Consider the following 27,159-nt stretch of genomic DNA (forward strand, 5'->3'; position numbering starts at 1 on the left):
AGTGGCACTGTGGCACCCGGCTTAGGACCCCAGCTATCTGCTCCGCCACGTTTTGGCGGTGATCCCGCTTTATGTCGGGGCTTCATCAAGCAGTGCACGCTGCACTTCAAGCTCTTACCTCATCAGTTCGCTTCTGACGGGACTAAAGTGGCATTTATCATGTCTCATCTCTCCGGAGAGGTGTTGGCATGGCTCAGCCCCTATGGGAGAGAGGGGATTCCCTGGTGATGAATCTTCAGGCTTTTCTTGCGGCCTTCCACAGGGTTTTTGATGAACCCGGCCGTACATCCTCATCTGCCTCCTCTTTTCTTCTTCTACACCAAGGGAGTCTCACTGTGGGCCAGTATGCTGTGCGGTTCCAGACCCTCGCATCTGAACTGGCCTGGAATAGCGTACCCTGGTGTCTACCTTCTGGGAGGGCCTTTCTGGACGGATCAAGGATGAACTAGCCGGTCGTGACATACCCTCTAATCTCTGGACGACTTGGTGTCTTTGGCCACACGGATCGACATCCAATTCCAAGAGCGTTCTAAGGAGGTAGACCAGGTTAAGATGGACAAGTGTCGCCAGGAGGTCCGCCGCGCTGAGGACAGATGTTTTTACTGTGGCAGCCTGGAACATCTAATCTGCTTTTGTCCGGAGAGACCGGGAAACTCCAGTGCCTAGGATTGCTTGGAGAGGTCGTCCTAGGCTAAAATTCTTCCTCTCCATCCCTGACTGTCGGTATTGATAACCTGCGGGAAGATACACTTCTTCGAAACTGCTTATCTGGATTCCGGTGCCACCGGGAGTCTCATCCAACAGGCCATTGTGGAGCAGTATCAGATCCCTATTCAATGTCTTTTGGATCCGTTACCAGTTTCCTCTGTGGATGGGAAGCTTCTTTCAGAGTCCATCTTGTTCTTCACCGAGCCTGTAGCTCTTCAGGTGGGAATGCGTGCTGCTCGGCCTCTCTCATCCTTTGCTGCTAGGACTGCCTTGGCTACAGAGACATGGGTCAGTCTTCAATTGGAGCTCAGATGAGGTACTCCGCTGGGATCAGGAATGTCATAAGACCTGCTTTGTTCCTGTCCGTCCTGCTCGACCTCCGCCCACTCCAGCTAACCTACCTGGCTTGCCGGCACCTTACTGGTCATATGCGGATGTCTTTGACAAAAAGGAGGCTGAGACACTACCTCCTCGTAGGCCGTATGATTTCCCCATCGACCTCATCCCTGGTGCTTCACCTCCTCATGGTCGAATCTACCCCCTGTCACTGGCTGAGACCGGTGCCATTCCTGAGTATATTGAAGAGAATCTTGCTAGGGGATTTATCCAAAAATCCACCTCTCCAGCTGGAGCAGGATTCTTCTTCATCAAGAAGAAGGACGGCTCTCTTCACCCTTGTATTGACTATAGGGGCCTAAATCAAATTACAATAAAAAGTAAGTATCCATAGCCTCTCATCTCAGAGTTGTTTGACCGCTTAAAAGGCGCGAAGATCTTCACTAAACTCGATCTTCGTGGCGCGTACAATCTGATCCGTATTCGCCAGGGAGACGAGTAGAAGATGGCATTCAACATTCGAGATGGCCACTATGAGTACCGCGTGAGGCTCTTCGATCTCTGCAATGCGCCAGCTGTCCTCCAGGAGCTGGTGAACGACATATTCCAAGATCTCCTATACTTATGTGTGGTAGTGTACCTGGACGATATCCTGGTGTTCTCCCCTGATTTGCCTTCACATCGGTGGGACGTTCGACAGGTATTGCAGAGGCCCAGGAAGAAACATCTATATGCCAAGTTCGAGAAATGCATCTTTGAGCAGACTTCTCTTCCATTTTTGGGATACATAATCTCGGAGACCGGACTTAGGATGGATCCCGAAAAAGTGTCTGTCGTCCTAAAATGGCCCCGACCTGTGGGGTTGAAGGCTATTCAGCGGTTTCTGGGATTTGCTAACTATTATCACCTCTTCATTCCTCATTTCTCTTCCCGGAGTGCTCCCATCTCTGCCCTGACCCGCAAAGGGGCTAATCCCAAGGAATGGACTTCCAAGGCGGAAAGTGCCTCAGTGTCCTTGAAGCAAGCTTTCTTGTCTGCTCCGGTGCTACACCATCCAGACTGTAACAAACAGTTCTTCCTGGAGGTTGATAGCTCTTCCTCTGGGGCCGGAGCAGTACTCACCCAGAAATCATCGTCCAGGCAATGGAGAACTGCGGCTTCTTTTCCAAGCTTTCTCTCCTTCTCAGCGCAATTACTCCATTGGAGATCGGGAACTGCTTGCCATCAAATTAGCGCTCGAGGAGTGGCACTTCTTACTAGAGGGGGCTCTGCATTCGGTAGTCATCTACACGGACCATAAGAATCTTGCCTACTTGGAGTCTGTTTAAAGACTAAATCCTCGTCAGGCCAGATGGTCTCTGTTCTTTGCTCATTTCAACTTCACTCTCCATTACCGCCCGGCAGACAAGAATATTAAGGCTGACGCACTCTCCCACTCATTACTGTCTACCGATCAAGAGGAGGAGCTTTTACACATCATTGACCCCTCCAGAATAATGACTGTTGCTTCGTTTGACCTGTCTCTTCTTCCTCCTGGTAAGACCTTTGTGGTGGCTCTGGATAGGAGGAGAGTCCTACGCTGGGGTCATTCTTCCAAACTGGCTGGACATGCCAGTCATAGGAAGATGCTTCTGCTTATTTCCCGACATTATTGGTGGCCGACTCTGTGCAAGGATGTTGCGGATTTTGTCGCGGCTTGCTTTTCCTGTGCCCGTAACAAGACACCTAGGCAACTTATGTCTGGGAGACTTCTTCCTCTACCCGTGGCTTCTGCTCCATGGCAACACATCACTATGGATTTCATCACGGATCTTCATGTATCGGCCGGTTGTACTGTCATATGGGTGGTCGCTGACCGCTTCTCCAAGTTGGCTCACTTCATTCCCCTGCCAGGTCTTCCCTCTGTGCCTGTGCTGGCTAAAGACTTCATCCTTCACATCTTCCGTCACCACAGCCTACCTCTTCATATTGTCTCGGATAGATGAGTTCAGTTTACTTCACGCTTCTGGAGAGCCACGTGAAAGCTGCCGGATGTCACACTGGATTTCTCTTCGGCCTATCATCCTCAGTCCAATGGTCAGGTGGAACATATTAATCAGATCCTCACTAGTTTCCTTCGGCACTTTGTCATAGCTCACCATACCGACTGGGTAGAACTTCTGCCTTGGGCCAAATTTTCTTACAGCAACCATGTGAGTGAGTCCTCTGCCAAGTCTCTGTTCTTTGTGGCGTACGGTCAGCATCCCAATGTTCTGTTTCCTGTTTCTACTTCTGTGGACAATCCTGCTGCGGAGTCTCTTGTCAGAGATTTTTCGATGATTTGGGAGGACACTAAATCTGCGCTGCTACAGTCCTCAGAGCAGATGAAGAAGCATGCTGATAAGAGACATCTGGATCCGCCTCTATTCCGTCCGGGAGACAAGGTCTGGCTTTACTCCAAATATGTCCGTCTCAAGATACCATCATACAAGTTGGGTCCGTGGTTCATCGGCCCTTTCGAGATTCTGAGCCAAATAAATCCAGTGGCGTACAAGTTGAAACTCCCTGCCTCGTTACGGATCCCCAATTCTTTTCATGTGTTTCTCCTCAAACCTGTCATCTTCAATCTTTTCTCTGACAATCAAAGTACCACTCCAGCTCCAGTCTCCTCTGAGGACATCTTTGTGGTAGAGAACATTTTGGCCATCAAGAGGGTAAGAGGAAAGACTTTCTTTCTTGTGGATTGGAAGGGGTTTGGTCCTGAGGAGAGGTCATATGAGCCCAGAGAGAACATACATGCTCTTCTTCTTCTAGAAAAGTTTCTTGCGGGCTTGAAGAAGAGGGGGCGTAAAGGGGGGGGGGGTACTGTAGCGTCGGCGTCTCTGTCTCTTGCCCGGCAGAAACACCAATCCACTCACCGTCGCGGCCCCGGTCCGGTGTCCACCGCTCCTCCCTCTGGCTTCACCGCAGCATCCACCCGGGGTGCGCGCACTGCGCGTAGACCCCCGGGCACTGTACTTAGGGCGCTCGCTCCCTCCCTCTTAAAGGGGCCGCGCGCCGTCCTAAAAAGTCCTCTGCCAATGGCCGGAGGACTGCCCCTATTTAAGGCACCTCCTCCAAAATGGAGATGCCTGTGCAAAGTTGTTGTTTGTGTTCTAAACACTCTCTCCAGCCCTCAGGTCCCACGGCTGCCTGCCTGTCTATCAGGTTTACCCGCCAGCCTGTCTAACAGCTGTGCCCGCCAGCCTGTCTACCAGCCGTGCCCACCAGCCTGTCTATCAGCCATGCCCGCCAGTCTGTCTACCAACCGTGCCCTCCAGCCTGTCTATCTGCCATGCCTGCCAGCCTGTCTATCAGCCGTGCCCACCAGCCTGTCTATCAGCCGTGTCCACCTGTCAGTCTGCCAGCCAAGCTTGCCTGCCTACCTGGGTTGCTTACCAGCCGTTCTCATCTGTCGTGTCTGTCGGCTTCGGCCATCAGTCCTGTGGGAGTCGCCTGCTCTCACACGAGGTCGGTCCCAGAGTGGCACCTGGTCCACCTTCCCGGTCCCTCCTTGGTTCACGGAGTCGATTAAGCCGCCGTGTGCCAGGTTCGGTCTAGGTAGGCACTTAGTTACGCCCCTCTGGTCCCTCCTTGTATCTCAGCACAGAGGTTCCACCACCCGGACCCGTAACAGTCACAAATAACACCAGGGAGATCACACAGATCCTACCGCTGCTATGAGTTTGTCAGGGGACACAACTCCTCTGCCTCCAATCATCAGGGCAATTGCACAATTGACTGACGAGTGATGGATGAGGCCACGGCTGCTTCCACTACTAGACCAGTTATTGGGGAACTCACAGTCAGCATATGGTATATACATCTCCAATTCCAGCTCATGAAATATATATATAACCCAGTACTGTCACTGCCAACTCCACAATAACAAAAGAGAACCACTAGCTGCCACCACCATTCGTTTATAGAGGCCGATTGGACATCCTTTACAGGCAGCGTATGGCTTCCGGAGTGCGGTTTACAAAGAAAGAGGAACGGAGATATCAAATTTATATATATTTAATCCAGAAAGGTAAGTAGTGTTTATAAAAAATATACAAAGATTATACAAAATGGGAACAAACAATACGGTATATACAATTACATTAAATAAAAGGGATAACAAAAGAAAATAATATTATTATACTTGATGTCACAGAAATGGCTCAGAGCTTAGCAGAGGGAGGTACATCTTAGGAAAACGGACAGAACTACAGCAAGCTGTACCTACCAGGACTGACAAATGACAGAAACTCAAACTCTGTTTTTTATTAGATCAAGGTTACGCCAAAATACCTCCCCTTGGTGAGCTCATGTGGGGGCTGATGTGGGATGTGGTAGGTATCATCTTTGTATATTTTTTATAAACACTGCCTACCTTTCCAGATTAGATATATAAAATGTAATAGCTCTGTTCCTCTTGCTCTATAAACCACACCCCTGAAGCCATACGCTACCTGTAACGGGTGTTCAATCGGCCTGTATAAATGGTTGGTGGTGGCAGCTAGTAGTTCTTTTTGTTATTGTGGAGTTGTCAGTGATCATACCAGGGCATATAAATATATCAATTCCATGAGCTGGAATAGGAGGTGTATATACCATATGCTGACTGTGAGTTCCCCAATAACTGACCTAATATTGGAATCAGCCACAGCCTCGTCCATCACTCATCACTCAATTGAGTAATTGGCCTGACGATTGGAGGCAGCAGAGTTGCGTCCTCTGACAAATGTCTACAGCGGTGGGATCTGCGCATTCCCCCTGGCTGCTATCCTTGACAAATAGTATCATACATCAGAGTGATATTAAGTTGGATGGGTTAGAATGGCCCTAAGGTGATGCGAGTGAATGTGTTATGTTTGTCCCTTTGCTATAAACCCCAATAGTCATCTCTGACCATTGGCTCCAAAGTGAATCAGACCAGCCCTTTGAACAGAGGAAGTTCTTGCCTTGGAAGTGTACTTCTCGGCCTCTGAATAAACGAATACCAGTCTTTGTGGCTAGTTCTTAGAGCGGATCTTGTGTTGTAATTACCTGGTCAAGGCATTAGCTCTCTACTTCAATTGAGGTTGAAGTGTTAGTTCTCTCTCACTTCCCCAATTTTGATTAGTTTCTCAATTCCCCAGTTATAATTAATCACATATGTTCAATGTGAGGGTGATATGTCTCCTCTCTGGAGATGTCTTTATGGATTTTAATTTTTTTCTACAACAATTTTAATATCAGAAAATAATTATGTATACTGTACATTAGAAGATGACATTCAACATCTATCTAGGGCTGGCCTATTAGACTGTGCTAAAAATCAACAGTAACATCACCATGTGCAAATCTATGAATAGAAGATTTACATAATGTGCCACAAACATGTCGTTCGGGTTTAAAAATCAGTGCTGTCAAATGTCATATAAGTGCCAACCCTTACAAGTGATGTTGTCTCACCCCTTTCCTCATGTCTACTCTTTCCCCACCATTTCTACATTTTCGCGAATAATACCTTGCATACACCTTTATATAGCATTTAAGCTTTTTCTACGCTTTAACGATAACTTACAATAAGACACAACTTATTTTAAAATTTCATCACATAACAAGGGGCAAACAAATAAAACCCGAGAAGAAAACAACTAGAAAAGATTATGCATGTTTCTTTGCAAAAATGTTAGTTTAGGACTTATTTTTGGGGCTTCCTTTGAAGATAGGACCATATATTTTGCTAGCCAGATAGCTGCAACTGTAATGAGTCCACCTTAAGAGCTCACCCCTCCTCATCCCCTCTCCGCTAGAATGACGTCACACTGGATCCAGGGATCAGATAAATATGCTTATAGAGCAACTGTTGAGCCACAAGAGCACCAGAGGGGATCTGCAGAACAGCTCCCAGGTAGAACTGAATGCCTTAAAGGCTGTGTGACTAAACTAACACCTCTTACAGGGGCACCAAGGCTATTTTCTCTGCTAACTTTCTGCCTAGCTCTTAGCACTTTTTGAATGCCTCTAAACTGTGTTTGACAGTATGATGTCTGCATTTTGTGTGCCTGAGCTTACTGTGCCAGCTGGGACTTACAGCAACCCATTTGTTCACTAATCACAGGGGATCAGCTGTTTCCAAGCTCCAAACAGACAGCATGGAGACAGATATAGCTGCTTGTAGCTCAGCACCATGACTATGTGTAGGTTGTCCGCCTCACTCACCAATATCTGCACTGTAGTCAATATGTATTTAATAGGCACTGGAGTTCCCAGCCGTACAATTTACTTATTAAAAAGACCTTCCTGTAAATAAAATCCCCCCCCCCCAACACACACACTTTTAGGATAGTTCTGTTTTTAATGAGTGGACAAGTAACTTATTCATATAACTTTTCATAACTACATCAGATGAAGTTCATCATTGCTGTCCAGGAAGCTGCAATCCCAAAATTCTGCTTTGTGTTAGGAAACCTGAGCAAAATATGTGCTTAAATCAAATATTTTTTTATAATATGAGACCACCTTTTATGTATAATTTCAATGATATTTACGAAGGTAGTGTTTTTATGTAGGCTTTTTATACATTTCATTGGCTGAGATGACTGAGAAACCTACATATTTCTATGGAAATTGACACTAGTCATTTTACAGTTCTGATCTAGATTTTTGTTGTTCTTAACTTTAATGAAATAATCAGAGTTAAAAATATTTTAAATAATATAATTAAAAATATTATACAGTGTACCCTGTAGTCCATCGGCCAACAAAGCTTAAATCTATCTATATTCATTGTAAGAGTATATTCACATGTGGCAGGTTGGTCACACAAATTTCTGTGAAGGGAAATCTGCTTCTCCTGCTTGTGAATACCGGGCAAAGAGGAGAACTTTCAGTCTGGAAAAAATCAGTTGTCAGTGCTCTACAAACCTTTCCAAAACCAAAAAATTCAGAACATTTAATGGATATAAAGATCAGGTAAAGGAACAATAATGTGTTATTGTCTCATATTTCTCACTGTAGAAATCAAATTTTATGATCGGCATTATTTTATTTTATGATCTGCAATATTTTATTTTATGATCTGCATTATTTTATTTTATGATCTGCATTATTTCGAAAAGATCACGTTATATTTGTTCCGGGGGCTGTTCTAATGTTTAATGCCATTACACTCCTCTAATGAACTTCTACTTAATATCTTAAAATAATTTAATGGTTGTCTGTAAATATAAGGTAATATAATGTTAAACATTTTCTTAGACTTGCTTTCTTATATGGCCAGAAGACCATCAGTTTTACATATAGTTTAATTCTACAGCAAACCCATAAACTAACCCTGAAGCCTATTTATATACTTTGCTAAGACAGTGAGAAAATATACCCATATTTCAGGAAGGCCTGGACTCAACTTTCATGTTGCCTATCTGTAGGCCTGATGGTCTGACCAGCTGCTCTGGACAGCTCGGAGGAGCTGTATTCTGTGAGATCTGCTCCGTTGACTTCCTTCCTTGTGTGTGCCAGAAATGAATGCTGTACTGTGCGATTGATTACACCAGCACCTGTCACATAGCATACATTCAGGCTGTCCGGAGTGACATGCCCCTAAAGTGTGTCTCAAACCTGGACTTAAAAAATTCATTTTAAAAAGATCAGGCAACGTTGCTGCAAACACGAAACATGATGTGTCCAATGTAATAAATGTCTCACTTCACATTCAGGTTATCCAACCCTTAAATGCAATTCATCAGGAGGTTCTTATACCAGTAAACTGCAAAGTTATTAAAGCTGTAATAATATTTCTTTAAGTAACGAAATCAGACTAAAAATACAGTAGTTGCATACGAACAATACGGTGGACTTTATGTTCACAGTAATTGTTGTCTACAGGACAAAAATGAGGTCATCTGTTGGACACCCTGCTAGTGCTAAACTAGGAGATAATAGCACCCCCTCCCTCAATTAGTAAGAATAAAGAGCTTCACATTTGCGATCATGTTCTAGGACTTATTTGAAGTATTTGGCTTCTAAGGAGTCCCAGATCTTGACATGTGTCCTTGCTCTGCACTGACTGGACAAAAGAGAAGCCAATATGCTAGTCATTTCGGTAGGTGGTTAGGTGGAGATACATAGACTACTTTGGAGCATCTTTCAGATGTTGTGACTTAAGTAAGGTTGGGGCTACACAGCGACTTTGACACCTGCCACACGAACAAAGTTCACTACTGTAGGTGTTACTGCTACATATCAATGTCATACAATTTGCTGAGACCTAGAAGGTACTACGACCATAACCAGGAAGTCGCAAGTAGTCCAACTGTGTCAGATTTTTTGCTTCCCGCAGTACTCTCTGGGTCACAACGCAACCTCATTCACTTGTATGGCTCTGAGATTTTTCAGTTTCTAGTGAACTTTGATTGAGCGACAGGTATTGAGGCCAATATCTCCATGTAACCCCAGCCTAAGGGTTTATATCTTGTTAAGTGTAAAATTTAAGTTGAATACCAAAGAATCCAGTATGAGAACTCGAATGATGGCACATTGCATGGCTATAACTAGGGAATGCAAGTAGACTATTCTCATCTCAGCTTATGAGGGTTATGAAAACAGAATATTAAGCAGAGAGATCTCCAATGACCAGAAACAATACAATTTGGAGAGAATATTCATTTTGGATAACCTCATGTGTATCCTACCCATAAAGAGCTCCAATCAACTGTATACAAGTCGATCAGTCCTCATCTAAAGGCAGGTTCACATGGGCTGATTGAAGCTGTATAGAAAACTATCGAATATAATCGTTCTGTCCTCATAAAGGATGAATATGGTCAACAGCACAACCCCTGCTTACACGGGGAGAGGTGCTCCAGGCAACAATGATTAAAAGACTTTTCATATGAGCTGATAATGAATCACGCTTTTATATTACCAATAGATTTACCCCTGTACTGCTTATACCAATGTGCCTGAAAACGAGCACTGATCAACTTGTCTGTAATCTTTAATGGCCCACATAAACAATCCTATTAGTCAACTAATACGCATTTTGTTAATTCATCCGCTGTTCAACTGTATGTTTACATAGACCAAAAATCAGGAAGTAGGATTGAACACTCATTTGCTGATTATTCGCCTGTGTGAATGGACCTTTAGCAGGGCCCCCTGAATGGGGGACTCTATTAATTATTTATACCATGAATTATATACTAGCTATTGAATCAGTTCTATGCCCAGGTGGTGAGTATTTTTATTGGTACATTTCCAGGGCTATTTGTTTTAAGACACTGTGTCTGCGAATTCGCATCTACAGTGTCTTCAATAAAATGGTGCCGGACAACGTGGTATGCACATGCGGTGACTCCGGCACCATTTTATTTAAGTAATGTACTACAACATGCACATAGCAGTGCTCACACGGTGGCCGTAGGGGTTATAGAGATGGGCGGTGCATGTGCACTGCTATGTTGATGTTGTAGTACATTACTTAAATAAAATGGCTCCGAGTCAGCGCATGCGCATACCACGCTATCCAGCGCCATTTTATTTAAGACACTGTATATGCAAATTGGCAGACACAGATTGGCGCCAGATAGAGCTTGCGCATGCGCTGACTCCAGCGCCATTTTATTGAAGTATTGTGCTACAAAATTAAAGGGATCCTGACATCTGAAATAACGCTATTAACCTGAATATATGCAGTTAATCTGCAGGTTAATAGCATTATTATGCTGCCCAGCGCCCACACGCAGCCGAATGCAGCGGGGAGAAAATGAGCTTTATTTTGTATATGCTCCCCCATCCTGGTATATGCTCCCCCATCCTGGTATATGCTCCCCCATCCTAGTCCCCAATCCTGATATATGCTCCCCCATCCTGGTATATGCTCCCCTATCCTGGTCCCCCATCCTGGTTTATGCTCCCCCATCCTAGTCCCTCATCCTAGTATATGCTCCCCCATCCAAGTCACCCATCTTGGTATATGCTCCCCCATCCTGGTATATGCTTTCCCATCTGGGTCCACCAACCTGGTATATGCTCCACCATCCTGGTCCCCCATTTTGATACATGCTTCCCCATATCTTGGTATATGGTACCCTTATCTGATTCCCCCATCCTGGTATATGCTCCCCCATCTGGGTCCCCCATCCTGATATCTGCTCCCCTATCTGGGTCCCCCATCCTGGTATATGCTCCCCCTTCCTGGTATATGCTTCCCCATCCGGGTTTCCCAATCCTGGTATATGCTCCCCCATCCAGATCCCCCATGTTCGTATATGCTCCCCCATTCTGGTATATGGTCCCCCATCCGGGTTCGCCATCCTGGTATATGCTCCACCATCCTGATATATGCTCCGACATCCTGGTCCCCCATTCTGGTACATGATCCCCTCTATCCTGGTATATGGTCCCCTTATCCGGCTTCCCCATCCTGGTATATGCTCCCCCATCCAGGTCCCCCATCCTATTCCCCCATCCTGGTATATGCTCCACAATCCTGGTATATGTTCCCCTCCAGGTCCCCCTTCTTGGTATATGCTCCCCAATCCGGATCTCTCATCCTGGTATATGCTCCGCCATCCAGGTCACCCATCTTGGTTTATGCTCCCCCATCCTGGTCTCCCATTCTGGTACATGCTCCACCCTATCCTGATATATGGTGCCCTTATCCGGCTTCCCCATCCTGGCATATTCTCCCTCATCCGGGTCCCCCATCCTATTCCACCATCCTGGTATATGCTCCCCAATCCTGGTATATGCTCCCCTCCGGGTCCCCCATTTTGGTATATGCTCCCCCATCCGGGTCCCCCATCCTGGTATATGGTCCCCCATCCGAGTTCCCCATCCTGGTATATGCTCCCTATCCGGATTATATGCTCCCCCATCCTGGTATTTGTGCCCCCATCCTGGTCCCCTATTTTGATCTTTGTGTCCCTATCCTGGTCTTTGTGCCCTTTTCCTGGTATATGCTCCTCCATCCTGGTCCGCCATCCTGCCTGCTCTGCTGTTCTTCCATCCATACAAAAAAAAGCAAAAAAAACACTCCTACTCACCTTTTCCCCTCTCCCTTGCAGTGCGTCTCCGATCTTCGGCAAGGCTGAGGAGGCGTGTGGCGCCTGAGTTTGCGCCTGCGCATATTGAGATCTCCTGTGCCATTTTGTTCAAGACAAATTTGCACACAGTGCCTTCAACAAAATGGCGCTGGAGATCGGGCTATGCGCAGGCGTGAATTCAGGTGCCACACTTCTCAAGCCCAGCCTCGCCGGAGATCAAGGTATATGTCCTAATGGCGCCGGAGACGGCGGTATGCAGTCAGCGCTTACGCATACCGCGATCTCCGGCACCACAGTCCTTCATCCTCGTCCTCCTCCCTCTCACCTCTGACGGCTAATGTGTTCTTCTGTCTCTGGGAAGACTTTGCAGGCGCAATGTATAAAGGCTTCGGACAGACGGACACATACCTAGTTATATTATAGATTTTGGGAGTGGTGAAATTACTGTTACACTCACCATTGTAAGTCTACAATTGAAAAATACAGTAAAGGTTTCCATACACATTAGACTAAAGTTATATAACGGATGTTGTCAAGCACAACGAATGTTCATCTGGTGGAATTTAACAATGAGTGATCTTCTGAACCCACTAATGGCACGTCAGCGTCATCTGAAAACAAGTCATGTGATATTTACTAGCCAAAGTATGATCTGAAAGACTGTTCACAGAATATTCCCACAGCTTTCTCAAAAAAACTTTTGTTCATTGTTTGCCCTGGGTCAATGAAGATGTTTGACCAATCTGAAAGACGGTGACAGCTAATCTGAACTGTAATGTGTATGGCTGCATCAATCTTCTATCTAATATGTATGGCACCTCTATTACCATGTAATATGGCTATGAAGACTCAGACATGATTGGATGCTATGTTTGTGCACTCTGTGTACCATGTATAGCAATATTTAAAGCTCATGCTGCTCTAGGCACTAAACTCTGAATACATCCCCATTAAAGGCCCACTTGTGTTCACTAATTATCATAATGATTTGCTAGTTTCTGAGCAATCATAATGGTAATTAATCTATTTGACAGCTGCTGCAACTATTAGTGATCAGTGAACTGCAAAGTTGTGGTCACTTCCTAAAACTAAGCCTACCCTTAAAGGATTTATCCAGTCTTTAAAATTTGATGGCTTATCACCGCCATCAATATTAGATCAGTCGGGGTTCAACTATCAACACAGTGACTGTTCAAATTACTGCAGCCTTGTTCCAATGAAGTGCAAAGAGCAGTACTGCAATGTCTTGAAAGGCCTCTAAGAAAGTACATTGTGGATGAATATGAAGTGCATGAAAATTCTTGTCAACATTGAGACAGCCTGTCTGGAAGCGGAAGCATCTCAGCTGTGCGTCAGTCATACAACTGCACGCTCTGCAAACAGCTGATGGCACAGGGTGCCGATAGTTAGACCACACAGTCACTCACACATCACTCACATATTAGATACATGTCACACACACATCACTCACATATTAGATACATGTCACACCCACATCACTCACATATTAGATACATGTCACACCCACATCACTCACATATTAGATACATGTCACACCCACATCACTCACATATTAGATACATGTCACACACATCACTCACATATTAGATACATGTCACACACATCACTCACATATTAGATACATGTCACCCACATCACTCACATATTAGATACATGTCACACCCCCATCACTCACATATTAGATACATGTCACACCCACATCACTCACATATTAGATACATGTCACACCCACATCACTCACATATTAGATACATGTCACACACATCACTCACATATTAGATACATGTCACCCACATCACTCACATATTAGATACATGTCACACCCCTATCACTCACATAATAGATACATGTCACACACATCACTCACATATTAGATACATGTCACACCCACATCACTCACATAATAGATACATGTCACACACATCACTCACATATTAGATACATGTCACACCCACATCACTCACATATTAGATACATGTCACACCCACATCACTCACATATTAGATACATGTCACACACATCACTCACATATTAGATACATGTCACACCCACATCACTCACATATTAGATACATGTCACACCCACATCACTCACATATTAGATACATGTCACACACATCACTCACATATTAGATACATGTCATACCCACATCACTCACATATTAGATACATGTCACACCCACATCAATCACATATTAGATACATGTCACACCCACATCACTCACATATTAGATACATGTCACACACACATCACTCACATATTAGATACATGTCACACACATCACTCACATATTAGATACATGTCACACACATCACTCACATATTAGATACATGTCACACCCACATCACTCACATATTAGATACATGTCACTCACATCACTCACATATTAGATACATGTCACACCCACATCACTCACATATTAGATACATGTCACACCCACATCACTCACATATTAGATATATGTCACACCCACATCACTCACATATTAGATACATGTCACACCCACATCACTCACATATTAGACACATGTCACACCCACATCACTCACATATTAGATACATGTCACACACATCACTCACATATTAGATATGTCACACCCACATCACTCACATATTAGATACATGTCACACCCACATCACTCACATATTAGATACATGTCACACACACATCACTCACATAATAGATACATGTCACACACATCACTCACATATTAGATACATGTCACACACACATCACTCACATATTAGATACATGTCACACCCACATCACTCACATATTAGATACATGTCACACACATCACTCACATATTAGATACATGTCACACACATCACTCACATATTAGATACATGTCACACCCCCATCACTCACATATTAGATACATGTCACACCCACATCACTCACATAATAGATACATGTCACACACATCACTCACATATTAGATACATGTCAAACACACATCACTCACATAATAGATACATGTCACACACATCACTCACATATTAGATACATGTCACACCCCCATCACTCACATATTAGATACATGTCACACCCACATCACTCACATATTAGATACATGTCACACACATCACTCACATATTAGATACATGTCACACACACATCACTCACATATTAGATACATGTCACACACATCACTCACATATTAGATACATGTCACACACACATCACTCACATAATAGATACATGTCACACACATCACTCACATATTAGATACATGTCACACACACATCACTCACATAATAGATACATGTCACACACATCACTCACATATTAGATACATGTCACCCATATCACTCACATATTAGATACATGTCACACACATCACTCACATATTAGATACATGTCACAAACACATCACTCACATATTAGATACATGTCACACACACATCACTCACATATTAGATACATGTCACCCATATCACTCACATATTAGATACATGTCACCCATATCACTCACATATTAGATACATGTCACACACACATCACTCACATATTAGATACATGTCACCCATATCACTCACATATTAGATACATGTCACCCATATCACTCACATATTAGATACATGTCACACACATCACTCACATATTAGATACATGTCACACACATCACTCACATATTAGATACATGTCACACCCACATCACTCACATATTAGATACATGTCACTCACATCACTCACATATTAGATACATGTCACACCCACATCACTCACATATTAGATACATGTCACACCCACATCACTCACATATTAGATATATGTCACACCCACATCACTCACATATTAGATACATGTCACACCCACATCACTCACATATTAGACACATGTCACACCCACATCACTCACATATTAGATACATGTCACACACATCACTCACATATTAGATATGTCACACCCACATCACTCACATATTAGATACATGTCACACCCACATCACTCACATATTAGATACATGTCACACACACATCACTCACATAATAGATACATGTCACACACATCACTCACATATTAGATACATGTCACACACACATCACTCACATATTAGATACATGTCACACCCACATCACTCACATATTAGATACATGTCACACACATCACTCACATATTAGATACATGTCACACACATCAATCACATATTAGATACATGTCACACCCCCATCACTCACATATTAGATACATGTCACACCCACATCACTCACATAATAGATACATGTCACACACATCACTCACATATTAGATACATGTCAAACACACATCACTCACATAATAGATACATGTCACACACATCACTCACATATTAGATACATGTCACACCCCCATCACTCACATATTAGATACATGTCACACACATCACTCACATATTAGATACATGTCACACCCACATCACTCACATATTAGATACATGTCACACACATCACTCACATATTAGATACATGTCACACACACATCACTCACATATTAGATACATGTCACACACATCACTCACATATTAGATACATGTCACACACACATCACTCACATAATAGATACATGTCACACACATCACTCACATATTAGATACATGTCACACACACATCACTCACATAATAGATACATGTCACACACATCACTCACATATTAGATACATGTCACCCATATCACTCACATATTAGATACATGTCACACACATCACTCACATATTAGATACATGTCACAAACACATCACTCACATATTAGATACATGTCACACACACATCACTCACATAATAGATACATGTCACACACATCACTCACATATTAGATACATGTCACACCCCCATCACTCACATATTAGATACATGTCACACCCACATCACTCACATAATAGATACATGTCACACACATCACTCACATATTAGATACATGTCACACACACATCACTCACATATTAGATACATGTCACACCCACATCACTCACATATTAGATTCATGTCACACACATCACTCACATATTAGATACATGTCACCCACATCACTCACATATTAGATACATGTCACACACATCACTCACATATTAGATACATGTCACACACACATCACTCACATAATAGATACATGTCACACACATCACTCACATATTAGATACATGTCACACACACATCACTCACATAATAGATACATGTCACACACATCACTCACATAATAGATACATGTCCACACATCACTCACATATTAGATACATGTCACACCCACATCACTCACATATTAGATACATGTCACACACATGACTCACATATTAGATACATGTCACACCCACATCACTCACATATTAGATACATGTCACACCCACATCACTCACATATTAGATACATGTCACACACATCACTCACATATTAGATACATGTCACACCCACATCACTCACATATTAGATACATGTCACACCCACATCAATCACATATTAGATACATGTCACACCCACATCACTCACATATTAGATACATGTCACACACACATCACTCACATATTAGATACATGTCACACACATCACTCACATATTAGATACATGTCACACACATCACTCACATATTAGATACATGTCACACCCACATCACTCACATATTAGATACATGTCACTCACATCACTCACATATTAGATTCATGTCACACCCACATCACTCACATATTAGATACATGTCACACCCACATCACTCACATATTAGATATATGTCACACCCACATCACTCACATATTAGATACATGTCACACCCACATCACTCACATATTAGACACATGTCACACCCACATCACTCACATATTAGATACATGTCACACACATCACTCACATATTAGATATATGTCACACCCACATCACTCACATATTAGATACATGTCACACCCACATCACTCACATATTAGATACATGTCACACACACATCACTCACATAATAGATACATGTCACACACATCACTCACATATTAGATACATGTCACACACACATCACTCACATATTAGATACATGTCACACCCACATCACTCACATATTAGATACATGTCACACACATCACTCACATATTAGATACATGTCACACACATCACTCACATATTAGATACATGTCACACCCCCATCACTCACATATTAGATACATGTCACACCCACATCACTCACATAATAGATACATGTCACACACATCACTCACATATTAGATACATGTCACACACACATCACTCACATAATAGATACATGTCACACACATCACTCACATAATAGATACATGTCACACACATCACTCACATATTAGATACATGTCACACCCACATCACTCACATATTAGATACATGTCACACACATCACTCACATATTAGATACATGTCACACACACATCACTCACATATTAGATACATGTCACACACATCACTCACATATTAGATACATGTCACACACACATCACTCACATAATAGATACATGTCACACACATCACTCACATATTAGATACATGTCACACACACATCACTCACATAACAGATACATGTCACACACATCACTCACATATTAGATACATGTCACACCCACATCACTCACATATTAGATACATGTCACACACATCACTCACATATTAGATACATGTCACACACACATCACTCACATATTAGATACATGTCATACACACATCACTCACATAATACATACATGTCACACACATCACTCACATATTAGATACATGTCACACCCCCATCACTCACATATTAGATACATGTCACACCCACATCACTCACATAATAGATACATGTCACACACATCACTCACATATTAGATACATGTCACACACACATCACTCACATATTAGATACATGTCACACCCACATCACTCACATATTAGATACATGTCACACACATCACTCACATATTAGATACATGTCACCCACATCACTCACATATTAGATACATGTCACACACATCACTCACATATTAGATACATGTCACACACACATCACTCACATAATAGATACATGTCACACACATCACTCACATATTAGATACATGTCACACACACATCACTCACATAATAGATACATGTCACACACATCACTCACATATTAGATACATGTCACACCCACATCACTCACATATTAGATACATGTCACACACATCACTCACATATTAGATACATGTCACACCCACATCACTCACATATTAGATACATGTCACACCCACATCACTCACATATTAGATACATGTCACACACATCACTCACATATTAGATACATGTCACACCCACATCACTCACATATTAGATACATGTCACACCCACATCAATCACATATTAGATACATGTCACACCCACATCACTCACATATTAGATACATGTCACACACACATCACTCACATATTAGATACATGTCACACACATCACTCACATATTAGATACATGTCACACACATCACTCACATATTAGATACATGTCACACCTCCATCACTCACATATTAGATACATGTCACACCCACATCACTCACATAATAGATACATGTCACACACATCACTCACATATTAGATACATGTCACACACACATCACTCACATAATAGATACATGTCACACACATCACTCACATAATAGATACATGTCACACACATCACTCACATATTAGATACATGTCACACCCACATCACTCACATATTAGATACATGTCACACACATCACTCACATATTAGATACATGTCACACACACATCACTCACATATTAGATACATGTCACACACATCACTCACATATTAGATACATGTCACACACACATCACTCACATAATAGATACATGTCACACACATCACTCACATATTAGATACATGTCACACACACATCACTCACATAACAGATACATGTCACACACATCACTCACATATTAGATACATGTCACACCCACATCACTCACATATTAGATACATGTCACACACATCACTCACATATTAGATACATGTCACACACACATCACTCACATATTAGATACATGTCATACACACATCACTCACATAATACATACATGTCACACACATCACTCACATATTAGATACATGTCACACCCCCATCACTCACATATTAGATACATGTCACACCCACATCACTCACATAATAGATACATGTCACACACATCACTCACATATTAGATACATGTCACACACACATCACTCACATATTAGATACATGTCACACCCACATCACTCACATATTAGATACATGTCACACACATCACTCACATATTAGATACATGTCACCCACATCACTCACATATTAGATACATGTCACACACATCACTCACATATTAGATACATGTCACACACACATCACTCACATAATAGATACATGTCACACACATCACTCACATATTAGATACATGTCACACACACATCACTCACATAATAGATACATGTCACACACATCACTCACATATTAGATACATGTCACACCCACATCACTCACATATTAGATACATGTCACACACATCACTCACATATTAGATACATGTCACACCCACATCACTCACATATTAGATACATGTCACACCCACATCACTCACATATTAGATACATGTCACACACATCACTCACATATTAGATACATGTCACACCCACATCACTCACATATTAGATACATGTCACACCCACATCAATCACATATTAGATACATGTCACACCCACATCACTCACATATTAGATACATGTCACACACACATCACTCACATATTAGATACATGTCACACACATCACTCACATATTAGATACATGTCACACACATCACTCACATATTAGATACATGTCACACCCACATCACTCACATATTAGATACATGTCACTCACATCACTCACATATTAGATACATGTCACACCCACATCACTCACATATTAGATACATGTCACACCCACATCACTCACATATTAGATATATGTCACACCCACATCACTCACATATTAGATACATGTCACACCCACATCACTCACATATTAGACACATGTCACACCCACATCACTCACATATTAGATACATGTCACACACATCACTCACATATTAGATATATGTCACACCCACATCACTCACATATTAGATACATGTCACACCCACATCACTCACATATTAGATACATGTCACACACACATCACTCACATAATAGATACATGTCACACACATCACTCACATATTAGATACATGTCACACACACATCACTCACATATTAGGTACATGTCACACCCACATCACTCACATATTAGATACATGTCACACACATCACTCACATATTAGATACATGTCACCCACATCACTCACATATTAGATACATGTCACACACATCACTCACATATTAGATACATGTCACACACACATCACTCACATAATAGATACATGTCACACACATCACTCACATATTAGATACATGTCACACACACATCACTCACATAATAGATACATGTCACACACATCACTCACATATTAGATACATGTCACACCCACATCACTCACATATTAGATACATGTCACACACATCACTCACATATTAGATACATGTCACACCCACATCACTCACATATTAGATACATGTCACACCCACATCACTCACATATTAAGATACATGTCACACACATCACTCACATATTAGATACATGTCACACCCACATCACTCACATATTAGATACATGTCACACCCACATCACTCACATATTAGATACATGTCACACCCACATCACTCACATATTAGATACATGTCACACACACATCACTCACATATTAGATACATGTCACACACATCACTCACATATTAGATACATGTCACACACATCACTCACATATTAGATACATGTCACACCCACATCACTCACATATTAGATACATGTCACACACATCACTCACATATTAGATACATGTCACACCCACATCACTCACATATTAGATACATGTCACACCCACATCACTCACATATTAGATATATGTCACACCCACATCACTCACATATTAGATACATGGCACACCCACATCACTCACATATTAGACACATGTCACACCCCCATCACTCACATATTAGATACATGTCACACCCACATCACTCACATATTAGAAACATGTCACACACATCACTCACATATTAGATACATGTCACACACACATCACTCACATATTAGATACATGTCACACACATCACTCACATATTAGATACATGTCACACACACATCACTCACATAATAGATACATGTCACACACATCACTCACATATTAGATACATGTCACACACACATCACTCACATAATAGATACATGTCACACACATCACTCACATATTAGATACATGTCACACCCACATCGCTCACATATTAGATACATGTCACACACATCACTCACATATTAGATACATGTCACACACACATCACTCACATATTAGATACATGTCACACACACATCACTCACATAATACATACGTGTCACACACATCACTCACATATTAGATACATGTCACACCCCCATCACTCACATATTAGATACATGTCACACCCACATCACTCACATAATAGATACATGTCACACACATCACTCACATATTAGATACATGTCACACACACATCACTCACATATTAGATACATGTCACACCCACATCACTCACATATTAGATACATGTCACACACATCACTCACATATTAGATACATGTCACCCACATCACTCACATATTAGATACATGTCACACACATCACTCACATATTAGATACATGTCACACACACATCACTCACATAATAGATACATGTCACACACATCACTCACATATTAGATACATGTCACACACACATCACTCACATAATAGATACATGTCACACACATCACTCACATATTAGATACATGTCACACCCACATCACTCACATATTAGATACATGTCACACACATCACTCACATATTAGATACATGTCACACCCACATCACTCACATATTAGATACATGTCACACCCACATCACTCACATATTAGATACATGTCACACACATCACTCACATATTAGATACATGTCACACCCACATCACTCACATATTAGATACATGTCACACTCACATCAATCACATATTAGATACATGTCACACCCACATCACTCACATATTAGATACATGTCACACCCACATCAATCACATATTAGATACATGTCACACCCACATCACTCACATATTAGATACATGTCACACACACATCACTCACATATTAGATACATGTCACACACATCACTCACATATTAGATACATGTCACACACATCACTCACATATTAGATACATGTCACACCCACATCACTCACATATTAGATACATTTCACTCACATCACTCACATATTAGATACATGTCACACCCACATCACTCACATATTAGATACATGTCACACCCACATCACTCACATATTAGATATATGTCACACCCACATCACTCACATATTAGATACATGTCACACCCACATCACTCACATATTAGACACATGTCACACCCACATCACTCACATATTAGATACATGTCACACACATCACTCACATATTAGATATATGTCACACCCACATCACTCACATATTAGATACATGTCACACCCACATCACTCACATATTAGATACATGTCACACACACATCACTCACATAATAGATACATGTCACACACATCACTCACATATTAGATACATGTCACACACACATCACTCACATATTAGATACATGTCACACCCACATCACTCACATATTAGATACATGTCACACACATCACTCACATATTAGATACATGTCACCCACATCACTCACATATTAGATACATGTCACACACATCACTCACATATTAGATACATGTCACACACACATCACTCACATAATAGATACATGTCACACACATCACTCACATATTAGATACATGTCACACACACATCACTCACATAATAGATACATGTCACACACATCACTCACATATTAGATACATGTCACACCCACATCACTCACATATTAGATACATGTCACACACATCACTCACATATTAGATACATGTCACACCCACATCACTCACATATTAGATACATGTCACACCCACATCACTCACATATTAAGATACATGTCACACACATCACTCACATATTAGATACATGTCACACCCACATCACTCACATATTAGATACATGTCACACCCACATCACTCACATATTAGATACATGTCACACCCACATCACTCACATATTAGATACATGTCACACACACATCACTCACATATTAGATACATGTCACACACATCACTCACATATTAGATACATGTCACACACATCACTCACATATTAGATACATGTCACACCCACATCACTCACATATTAGATACATGTCACACACATCACTCACATATTAGATACATGTCACACCCACATCACTCACATATTAGATACATGTCACACCCACATCACTCACATATTAGATATATGTCACACCCACATCACTCACATATTAGATACATGGCACACCCACATCACTCACATATTAGACACATGTCACACCCCCATCACTCACATATTAGATACATGTCACACCCACATCACTCACATATTAGATACATGTCACACACATCACTCACATATTAGATACATGTCACACACACATCACTCACATATTAGATACATGTCACACACATCACTCACATATTAGATACATGTCACACACACATCACTCACATAATAGATACATGTCACACACATCACTCACATATTAGATACATGTCACACACACATCACTCACATAATAGATACATGTCACACACATCACTCACATATTAGATACATGTCACACCCACATCACTCACATATTAGATACATGTCACACACATCACTCACATATTAGATACATGTCACACACACATCACTCACATATTAGATACATGTCACACACACATCACTCACATAATACATACATGTCACACACATCACTCACATATTAGATACATGTCACACCCCCATCACTCACATATTAGATACATGTCACACCCACATCACTCACATAATAGATACATGTCACACACATCACTCACATATTAGATACATGTCACACACACATCACTCACATATTAGATACATGTCACACCCACATCACTCACATATTAGATACATGTCACACACATCACTCACATATTAGATACATGTCACCCACATCACTCACATATTAGATACATGTCACACACATCACTCACATATTAGATACATGTCACACACACATCACTCACATAATAGATACATGTCACACACATCACTCACATATTAGATACATGTCACACACACATCACTCACATAATAGATACATGTCACACACATCACTCACATATTAGATACATGTCACACCCACATCACTCACATATTAGATACATGTCACACACATCACTCACATATTAGATACATGTCACACCCACATCACTCACATATTAGATACATGTCACACCCACATCACTCACATATTAGATACATGTCACACACATCACTCACATATTAGATACATGTCACACCCACATCACTCACATATTAGATACATGTCACACCCACATCAATCACATATTAGATACATGTCACACCCACATCACTCACATATTAGATACATGTCACACACACATCACTCACATATTAGATACATGTCACACACATCACTCACATATTAGATACATGTCACACACATCACTCACATATTAGATACATGTCACACCCAAATCACTCACATATTAGATACATGTCACTCACATCACTCACATATTATATACATGTCACACCCACATCACTCACATATTAGATACATGTCACACCCACATCACTCACATATTAGATATATGTCACACCCACATCACTCACATATTAGATACATGTCACACCCACATCACTCACATATTAGACACATGTCACACCCACATCACTCACATATTAGATACATGTCACACACATCACTCACATATTAGATATATGTCACACCCACATCACTCACATATTAGATACATGTCACACCCACATCACTCACATATTAGATACATGTCACACACACATCACTCACATAATAGATGCATGTCACACACATCACTCACATATTAGATACATGTCACACCCACATCACTCACATATTAGATACATGTCACACCCACATCACTCACATATTAGATACATGTCACACACATCACTCACATATTAGATACATGTCACCCACATCACTCACATATTAGATACATGTCACACACATCACTCACATATTAGATACATGTCACACACACATCACTCACATAATAGATACATGTCACACACATCACTCACATATTAGATACATGTCACACACACATCACTCACATAATAGATACATGTCACACACATCACTCACATATTAGATACATGTCACACCCACATCACTCACATATTAGATACATGTCACACACATCACTCACATATTAGATACATGTCACACCCACATCACTCACATATTAGATACATGTCACACCCACATCACTCACATATTAAGATACATGTCACACACATCACTCACATATTAGATACATGTCACACCCACATCACTCACATATTAGATACATGTCACACCCACATCACTCACATATTAGATACATGTCACACCCACATCACTCACATATTAGATACATGTCACACACATCACTCACATATTAGATACATGTCACACCCACATCACTCACATATTAGATACATGTCACACACATCACTCACATATTAGATACATGTCACACACATCACTCACATATTAGATACATGTCACACCCACATCACTCACATATTAGATACATGTCACACACATCACTTACATATTAGATACATGTCACACCCACATCACTCACATATTAGATACATGTCACACCCACATCACTCACATATTAGATATATGTCACACCCACATCACTCACATATTAGATACATGGCACACCCACATCACTCACATATTAGACACATGTCACACCCACATCACTCACATATTAGATACATGTCACACACATCACTCACATATTAGATATATGTCACACCCACATCACTCACATATTAGATACATGTCACACCCACA

General features: G+C 41.4%; 1 protein-coding gene across 16 annotated transcripts in view; it reads left to right on the forward strand.

Moving 5' to 3' along the window:
- The first annotated feature begins 6,857 nt into the window (after positions 1 to 6,857).
- The window catches only part of LDB3 (LIM domain binding 3), a 303,819-nt gene continuing 283,517 nt past the window's right edge, over positions 6,858 to 27,159 (forward strand). For all 16 annotated transcript variants that reach the window (XM_073685870.1, XM_073685873.1, XM_073685876.1 and 13 more), the window contains exon 1: positions 6,858 to 6,946. The gene's annotated coding sequence lies outside the window, so the exon portion shown is untranslated. The remainder of the gene's footprint in view (positions 6,947 to 27,159) is intronic.

The sequence above is a fragment of the Phyllobates terribilis genome, unplaced genomic scaffold (genome assembly GCF_046119375.1).
Source record: "Phyllobates terribilis strain yellow unplaced genomic scaffold, ASM4611937v1 Scaffold_5__5_contigs__length_657084704, whole genome shotgun sequence".
In the NCBI taxonomy this organism is placed as follows: Eukaryota; Metazoa; Chordata; class Amphibia; order Anura; family Dendrobatidae; genus Phyllobates; species Phyllobates terribilis.